The 10,032-nt window shown below is 35.7% G+C and overlaps 1 non-coding gene across 1 annotated transcript; it reads left to right on the forward strand.

Annotated features, from left to right (window-relative positions):
• Positions 1 to 1,776: 1,776 nt before the first annotated feature.
• Positions 1,777 to 1,878, forward strand: LOC123939479. Its single transcript, XR_006817862.1, has one exon. It is a non-coding gene; the product is annotated as a U6 spliceosomal RNA (small nuclear RNA).
• Positions 1,879 to 10,032: the final 8,154 nt, after the last annotated feature.

The raw sequence follows: 10,032 nt of genomic DNA on the forward strand, positions 1-10,032 counted from the left end.
AATATGCTTTAAAACGAAGACTGTAGCATGAGACAAAGAAAGACATTACATAATGCTAAAGGGATCAATCCAACAAGAGGATATAAAAATTGTAATATTTATGCACCCAACACTGGAATACCTAAATACATAGAGCAAATATTAGCAGACATAAAGGGATACAACGACAGTAAAACAATAACACTAGGAGACTTTAATACCCCACTTATAACAATGGATAGATTATCCAGACAGAAAATCAATAAAGAAACAATGTTTCTGAGCAACACATTAGACCAAATGTACTTAATAGATATACAGAACATTTCACCTAAAAAAAAAAAAAAAGAAAATACACATTCTTTTCAAGTGTACATGGAACATCCTCTGAGAGAGATCACATTAGCCCAAAAAACAAGACTCAATAAATTTAAGAAGCTTGAAATCTTATCAAGCATCTTTTCTGACAACAGGGATATGAAATAAGAAATCACACACACACACACACACACACACACACACACACACACACCTAGAAAATAAACAAACAATAAATATGGGGGTTAAACAACACATTATTAAACAACCAATGGGGGGAGGTTTGCCAGAGTGGCTCAGTCAATTAATCGTCAGACTCTTGATTTTGGCTCAAGTCATGGTCTCAGTGCAATGAGCCCCTGAGAATGAACTCTCTCCCTCTGCCCTGCCTCCTGCTTGTTCTCTCTCTAAATAAAACTTTAAAAATCAACAACCAGTGGGTCAATGAAGAAATTAGAGGAAATAAAAAAATACATGGATATAAATGAAAATGAAACACAATGATCCAGAATCTTTGGGATGCAGTGAAAGTCATTCTTAGAGAGAAATTTTACAAATACAGGCCTACCTCAAGAAAAAATAAATATCTCAAATAAACAACCTAAACTACACCTAAAGTAACTAGAAAAGGAACGAAGCTCAAAGTTAGTAGAAAGATTTGAAATAATAAAGAGTGAAGCCAAAAATGAATAAAAGAGACTAAAGAGACAATAAAAAATTAACAATCAAATGAAGAACTAGTTCCTTGAAAAACAAAACTGATGGACATTTAGCAAGACCCACAAAGAAAAAGAGAGAATTCAAATAATCTAAGGCAGAAAAGAAAAAGAAACAACACCACAAAAATACAAAGGATTAAAAGAGACAACAAAAATGTATATGCCAACAAACTGGACAAAAAAGAAGAAAAGCATAAATTTCTAGAAACATACAATTCTCCAAAACTGATTCAGGAAGAAAGAAAATCTGAGCAGACCAATTACCAGTAATGAAACTGAATTGACAAGCAAAAAACTCCCAAAAAAACAAAGTCAGGGGCGCCTGGGTGGCTCAGTGGGTTAAGCTGCTGCCTTCGGCTCAGGTCATGATCTCAGGGTCCTGGGATCGAGTCCCGCATCGGGCTCTCTGCTCGGCAGGGAGCCTGCTTCCCTCTCTCTCTCTCTCTCTCTCTGCCTGCCTTTCTATCTACTTGTGATCTCTCTCTGTCAAATAAATAAATAAAATCTTAAAAAAAAAAAAAAAACAAAGTCAGACCCAGATGGCTTCACAGCCAAACATGTGAAGAGTTAATACCTATTCTCCCAAAGCTATTTCAAAAAAAAAAAAGAAGAAGAAGAAGAAGAAGAAGAAGAAGAAGGGGGAGGAACACTTCCAAATAAGGCCAGTATTGCCCTGATAACAATACCATGCAAACACACTACAGAAAAAGAAAACTACAGGTCAATATCCTGATGAAAACACGTATAAAAATCCTCAACAGTGCTCGCTTCGGCAGCACATATACTAAAATTGGAACGATACAGAGAAGATTAGCATGGCCCCTGCGCAAGGATGACACGTAAAAATCCTCAACAAAACATTAGCAAATCAATTTAAAAAAATGCATTAAAAGGATCATTTACCACGATCAAGTGAGATTATTACAGGATTGCAGGAATGGCTCAATATTCACAAATCAATCAATGTAACACACCAGATTAACCAAAATGAAGGATAAAAATAATATAATCATCTCAATAGATACAAAAAAATTTTGACAAAATTCAACATATGTTCATGATAAAAAGTGGTCAACAAAGTAGCTTTAGTGGTCATTTATGAAAAACAGCAGCTGGCATCAGACTCAATGGTGAAAAACTAAGAGCTTTTCCTCTAAGATCAAAAACAAGACAAGGATATCCACTCTTGCCACTTTTGTTAACATAGTACTGGAAGTCCTGGTGTTAGAAGGTGGGGAAGGGAAAATAAAGGATCTCTAAACTGAGAAGGTACTTTGAGCCCAGAAAACAAAGGAGAAAACTCCATACAGTTTAAACAGAGCTGTATTCATGTTAAAATAAGGGGGATGGAAAGGATGACAATCCTGGCAGCTGTGCAGCTATTGTCTGCAAAGTCTGGACCTTAGTTCGCAGATTTCATAGAGTGAGGGGATAAGCAGGAACACACTATAGGGAGATCAAAGAGTTCCCATGCACTTCAAAGGGTGCACATGAACTTAACTGACAGCTAACATTTAACAGACCTTGAGATGCCCTCTATTCATCAGGAGGAGGAAAAACTATTATCTCTAACAGATTCATGGGAAGCCAAACAAAATCTCCCTATGTTCCAGACTTGGCAAGCATTTCTGAGATATGTACATTCATCTTCAAGGGACTGAGAATATATAGCCCAAGAGAGGTCATCATGGAGACATAAATAAAATGGAGGGCCAAAGATGGAGTCAGTATTGTCAGCACTCCCATATGTAGCCACAGCAACCTGATTTAAAAAAAAAATTTTAAAAAAGGAAATAAAACCCATCTAAATTGTTAAGAAGTAAAACTGTCACTATTTGCAGATGATATGGTACTACACATAGAAAACCCTAAATACGACACCAAAAAAACTATTGGAATAAATGAATTCAGGAAAGTTTCAGGATACATAATATACAGAAATTATGTTGCATTTCGATACACTAACAACAAAGTAATAGCAAGAGAAAGTAAGAAGGAAATTCCATTAACAATTACACCAATAAGAATAAAATATCTAGGAAACTTAACCCAGAAGGTAAAATATCTGTACTCTGAAAACCAAAAAACATTGTTGAAAGAAATTTAAGATGACAGAAACAAATGGAAAAATATACCATGTTCATGGATTGGAAGAATTCATATTGTTAAAGGGTCCATACTACCCAGAGCAATCTACAGATTCAATGCAATCCTTACCCATATTTCAGTGGTATTTTTCATGGAACTAGGACAAATAATTTTAAAAATGTGTGAAGACTCACAAGAGACTCCCAATAGCCAAAGCAATCTTGAGAAAGAAAAACAAAGTCAGAGGTATCATGCTCTCTGATCTTGAGATTAGAAAGCTATAGTAACCCCAATGTGTGTCACCAGTGTAAAATTGTACATACAGATCAATAAAACAAAATAAAGGGCCCATATATGGTTGATTAATCCATGAAGATGATGACAAAAATATACAATGTGGAAAAGGACAGTCTCTTCAACCAATGGTGCTGAAAAAACTGGACAGCTAGATTCACAAGAATGAAAATGGACCACTTTCTTACACCATACACAACAAAATAAACTCAAAATGGATTAAAGACCTAATGTGAGACCAAAAACTGTAAAACTTCTAGAAGAAAACACAGGCAGTAATCTTTGACATCAGCCTTAGCAATCATTTTCTAGATGTGTCTTCTCAGGCAAGGGAAACAAAAGCAAAGCAAAAATAAACTATTGATACTCCATCAAAATAAAAAAGGTTTTGCACACAAAGGAAAACATCAAGAAAATGAAAAGATAACAATGTGATTTGTGGCAAATACCTTCTGTGGACCTAGGGTCCAAAAACAGTAATTGGTTGTGAAGACACTGCATACCTATGTGATTGACCACTGACAAAATCCCTGGACACTCGGGCTCAAACTAGCTTCCCTGATACACAGCATTTTTCATGTGTTGTCACTATATGTTGCTAAAGGAATTAAGTACATCCTGGCAACTCCCCTGAGACAGGAATTACTGGTGTTTGTGCCTGTCTGTTTGTTGATGTTTTTTGTTTTTTGGGTTTTTTTGTTTTTGTTTTTACAAATTGCACCCCATGTACTTTTTCCCTTTGCTGGTTTTTCTTTGTATCACTTTGCTATAGAAACAAAGCAGAAGTCATGTGATGACCTCTGAGTCTTGTGAGTCTTTCTGCTGAATCACCAGACCTTGGGTGGTCTTTGGGACTTCTGATGCAGATCCAAACAATGAGAATCAACTATCTAGCTTATAAAAAACAGTTTTGAAAAAAATTCATAAGAAAGTTAGTATCACAAAGAAAGCTCAGGACTTAAAATAGGACTTGCTTATACAAGCAAGAATAGATTGATCACTGCTTTTATCTCTGGCACAACCACAGAAGGAGAAGAAAGCTACAACAGGCATGGTAAAAAGAAAACAGCCAATTTTAAACACATTTTCAAAGAAAAGTATGAATTTGTATGATGGTTTAGTTTGCACTCATCTGCCAACTCTTGTCCACAGTTCATCAGCTGTTTGTGAGAGCTACTGGTGACAGAGCATGAGCACTGAGATAGACCCTCCCTGAGTCAAAGGCATAAAGGGCCTACTGATTGATGGCAGGACAAGTGAAAGACACCCCCATTGCCCATGCAGGCTTTACTGAATACCAAACAACAGCCAATGATTGGAGGAAAGGCAGGAGAGATCACTTACGCCTTCCAGGCAATCAGATCCCAAGTGCCAATGAAAGGAAGGTTCTGATACCATACTCAATTAATTTGAAAACTGTGACAAACTGAATCTAACCAAATAAAATCAAACCGAACCCCAAAACAAAAACCTAGGAACAACTAGGTCTAGTTTAACTACAAAGTAGCTTAATGTCATGCAAGAGACTCAAAGAAGAGGAAGCATGTTCTTTTCTGGGTGTGTATTATCTTCCTAGGACTGCTGTAACAATCACAAATTGGATGACTTAAACAACAAAAATTTATTCTCACAGTTCTGGTGACTAGACATAGGAAATCAAGATGTTGGCAGGGCCATACTGCCTCTGAAAACACAAGGGAAGAATTTTTTCTTGCCTTGTTTAGCATCTGGTGGTTGTTGGCAATCCTTGGCATTCTTTATTTTGTGGTAGCCTAACTCCAATCGTTGCCTCTGTCTTCACATGAACTTCTTTCCTGTGAATGTCTCTCTCTTTTTGAATCTCTCTCCTTCTGGGGATATCAGTCGTTAGAATTAAGGCCCAGCCTAATTTAATATAACTTCACCTTAACTTGACTATACCTGCAAAGCCCTATTTCCAAATAAGCTTACATTACAGTACCAGAAACTTGAACTTCAAAACAATTCCATTAACAACAAAGTATAGATATTATTCACTTACAGCCTCTGTTCTTTTACTGACGGTGTTTTCTATTCACTCAAAATTATTAGACATATGAAACAAACAAACCAAAAAAAAAAAAAAAACAACAACAACAAAAAAAGCGACTCGTCATCAAGAGAGAAAACAGCCAATAGAACAAGATCCAGAATGACCCACATGCTAGAATTGTCAAGTAGAGACATAAAATAACTATGGGTATGTTATAGAATCTAGTGGAAAATATGGATAATGCACATGAGAACACATGCACATAAAACACATAAACAAACACATAAAACACATAAACAAACACATAAAACCATAAAAACCGTTAAAAAAAAAGAACCAAAAGGGGATTCTGAGATAAGAATCATTTTTATGGGGGCACCTGGTTGGCTCAGTGGGTTAAGCCTCTGCCTTCAGCTCAGGTCGTGATCTCAGGGTCCTGGGATCGAGCCCCGCATCGGGCTCTCTGCTTGGCAGGGAGCCTGCTTCCTCCTCTCTCTCTCTCTGCCTGCCTCGCTCCCTATTTGTGATCTCTATCTGTCAAATGAATAAATAAAATCTTTAAAAAAAAAAAAATTAATTAAAGAATCATTTTTATGGACTTATATGTAAAGTAGACATTGAACAAAGGGGAAAAATCAATAAACTTGAAGATAATGCAGTAAAATCATTCAATCTGAAACCCAAATGGGGAAAAGGGTATACATTTTTAAAAAAGAAATCAGAGCTATATAGAACAGTACCTAATATATGTGTTATTGGAGCCATAAAAGAACAAAGAAAATATAGAAGAAATTTTAAAGAGATAATGTCTAACAATTTCCTAAAATTGATGAAAGAAATTGAACACACAGGTCCAAGAAGTCCAGAAGAGCCAAAAAATAATATTTTTAAGACTACAGTTAGGCATATCATATTCAACCTTCTGAAAATCAATTCAATCAAATCAATTTTTAAAAGCATTCAGACAAAAAGACACATTATGCACAAAACAATGATAATGAAGACAGACTTCTCATCAGAAGATATCTAGAAAGCTCCCCAAATATCTACAAATCAAACACTTATAGGGCACCTGGCTGGCTCAGTTGGTTAATCAGCTGCCTTTGGCTCAGGTCATGATTCCATGGTCCTGGGATCGAGCCCCACATCAGGCTCCCTGCTTAGCGCAGAGCCTTCTTCCTTTCTCTCTGCCTGCCACTTTGCCTACTTGTGCTCCCCACCTCTCTCTATCAAATAATTAAAATCTTTAAAATTAAAAAAAACCAACACTTATAAACCATTAGAAATTAAGTAAAACAATTATAAACACTTATAAAGGAATTAAAGATGATACTACTTCCTTCATCTTTCCAGTACTACCACAAAAACACTGTCATGGTGCCAAGGAATTATAATTATAATTCTTCTACTATGAAATCTTTCAGAATAAAATGTGAATTCAATAAAACAAAAAAAATTTGAAAAATTTTTTAAAAGATGATGCAACAATGAAAATATTAAAATATATTTTGATTGAAATGACAATGCAAAAAAACAGGTCAAAATTTGTGGAACACAAATAAAACAGTCCTTGTAAGGAAATTTATAACTTGAAGGGCTGTATTAATAAAGAAGAAAGGGCACAATTAATGTGCTATGCTTTTACTTTAAGGAGCTATAGAAAGAAGAGTAAACTGAACCCAAAAGAAGAAGAAAAAAAAAAGGAACATAACAAGTAGAAAACAAATACAGAAAATGACTAAAGAAAGAACTTTTTTTCTTTTATGAAAGAGAATAACGGTAAAATTTCTAGCAAGATTGGAAAATAGAGAAAACAGAAATTCTGAATATCAAGACTTAGAGAATATTACTACATATGCTGTAGAATTAAAAGGATAACAAATAAACATTATGAACAATTTTATGCCAACAGATTTGTAAACATATGCTAAATGTATAAATTCCTCAGAAAAACTTTTAAAAATCTGGCATGACAAGAAATAGAGAATACACATATATAAGTATTCCTATAGCCATTAAAGAAATTATATTAGTAATTTAAAAAATTCCCATGAAGAACATTCTAAAATGGTTTTAAACCATCTATCAAATGTGAATTCTATCAAACATTTAGGGGAAAACATACCAATCTTATATCCACTCTTTTAAAAATGGAAGAGGAGACACTATTCCCCAGCTTGTTCTGTGAGGCCTACTTAATGCTAAGATCAAGAACACACAAGGACATAGAGAAAAACACATTAGGGGGACACCTGGGCAGCTCAGTTGTTTAAGCATCTGACCCTTAATTTTGGCCCACATCATGATCTCAGAGATTTGAGATCAAGCCCTGCATCACGCTCTCCCTGCCCCAGCACAGTCTGCTTATGATTCTCTCTCTCCCTCTCCATCTGTCCCACCTCCCACTTGCACATACAGGCTTTCTCTCTCTCCCAAGGGGGAAAAAAAGAAGAAGAAAAACATATTAGAGACAGGTATCCTTCATGAACTTAGACCCAAAGATATTAGCAAATAGAATACAGAAATTTATTTTTAAAAGGACAGTATGTCATCAACATGTGGGCTTTTATTTCAAGAACACAAGATTAATTCATGAAACTCAAACAGTGTAATTCACCAGAGTAACAGATCACAAAACAATCATATAATCATTTAAATAGGTTATGATGTTAAACAAGTACTTAACACAATTTGCCAACTATTCATGATACAAATACAAACTCAGAAGCCAATTTGTCAATGTGATAAAGAACACCTAGGAAAGAACGATAACTGATAAGATGCCTAACTTTGGACACTTGGGTGGTTCAGTGGGTTAAGCCTCTGCCTTTGGCTCTAGTCATGATCTCACGGTCCTGGGATCGAGTCCCGTGTCGGGATCTCTGCTTGGCAGGGAGCCTGCTTCCTCCTCTCTCTCTTTCTCTGCCTGCCTCTCTGCCTACTTGTGATTTATGTCAAATAAATAAATAAAATCTTTAAAAACAACAAAAAAAAGATGCCTAAGTTTCAAATACTCAATGCTATCTCCCAGACTAACATGATGATATCTCTTCTTACCACTTCTGCCCGACACTGTAATGGAATTGCCAGCCATTGCAATTAGTCAAGAAAAAGAAATAAAGAGGCATAAAAATGGAACAGAAAAAAAGTAAAAATTCCTCGAAATGAGACAAATATAGACTAACTGAAATAAGTATAATATCTAGAAGCAAATAGTAATCTATGACAAAGTTGTCACTGCAACACAGTAGGGAAAAGTCAATCTTTTCAATACTAAGCCAGTTGGCAAACATGAAGAAAAATAGCTTTGACCCCTTCCTAACATCACACACAAAAGTTAATTTCATATGAATTCTAGATATAAATATTGGAGATAAAAACAATAAGATTGGGGCACCTGGGTGGCTCAGTGGGTTGACCCTCAGCCTTCAGCTCGGGTCAGGATCTCAAGATCCTGGGATCGAGCCCTGCCTGCCTCTCTGCCTGCCTGTGATCTCTGTCTGTCAAATGAATAAATAAAATCTTAAAAAAAAAAACCCAATAAAGATTCTAGGAGATACTGCTGGAGAATATCTTTGTGACTTTGAGTTAGACAAAGATTTCCTAAACACTAAAACCATAAATAAAATAATAATAAAATAATGATAAGTTGGAATTCATTAAAAATATACCATTTCTGTTCATCAAAACAAGCTATTAAGGAATGAGAGGTCAAGCCATAGAGAGAAAGAAGCCATTAAAATGTATATATTGCCAAAAGAGATTGTGTCCAAAATATGAAGAATTCTTAGAATTGAACAACAAGAATAATAGATAATCCAATTAAAAATGAGAAAAAGCCTTAGCCCCTTTCGAAAAAATTCAAATGACCAATAAACAACAAAAATCCCTGAGGATATCAAGTGTTGCAAAGAGAGGGAGTATGTGGAGATCTCATGAACTATTGAAAGCAAAAGTGGTTTAATCACTTCAGAACACTTTAACAGGACCATTCAAAGCTGTTCAGAACTTCTGACCTATCACTCTATCACTTGAACAGGAGTTCAAGCACCAAAGACAGAGGCAAGGTGCTCTGGCCAGTAACTAGAGAAAGATGAAGTAAAAGAGATGCCTAGTGTTTAAAATTTAAGGGGGCACTCCTCTTGAGGTCAAGAAAGTGCAAGTGTGGTCAGAAGAGTGGGAGCTTCCTTAAATTTTCTAGCAAGGGAGACACCTTTTTCTCCTTACCCTAGTCCCAGTGCTGGTCCTGGCAGAAGCCAGTATTCAGGATAAGCAAACACCCAACTATCCATCAACTGTAGGAGGGATGAGTAAACTCTGCTATACAAGCAAACTTTGTTTTATTGCGTTTCCCTTTATTGTCCTTTGCAGATACTGCCTTTTTTTTTTTTTTTTTTGAGAAATTGAAGGTTTGTGGCAACTCTGTAGCAGGCAAATTGATCCACACCATTTTTCCATTGGCATTTGCTCACTTGTCTCCCTATGTCACATTTTGGTTCTTCTTGCAATATTTCCGACTTTTGTTATAATTATCCTTTACAGGGATATGTGATGGGTGATTATGACTTGTGGAAAGCTCAAATGATGATCAGCATTTTTAGCATTAAGGTATTTTTTAATTAA

The sequence above is a fragment of the Meles meles genome, chromosome 3 (genome assembly GCF_922984935.1).
Source record: "Meles meles chromosome 3, mMelMel3.1 paternal haplotype, whole genome shotgun sequence".
NCBI lineage: Eukaryota > Metazoa > Chordata > Mammalia > Carnivora > Mustelidae > Meles > Meles meles.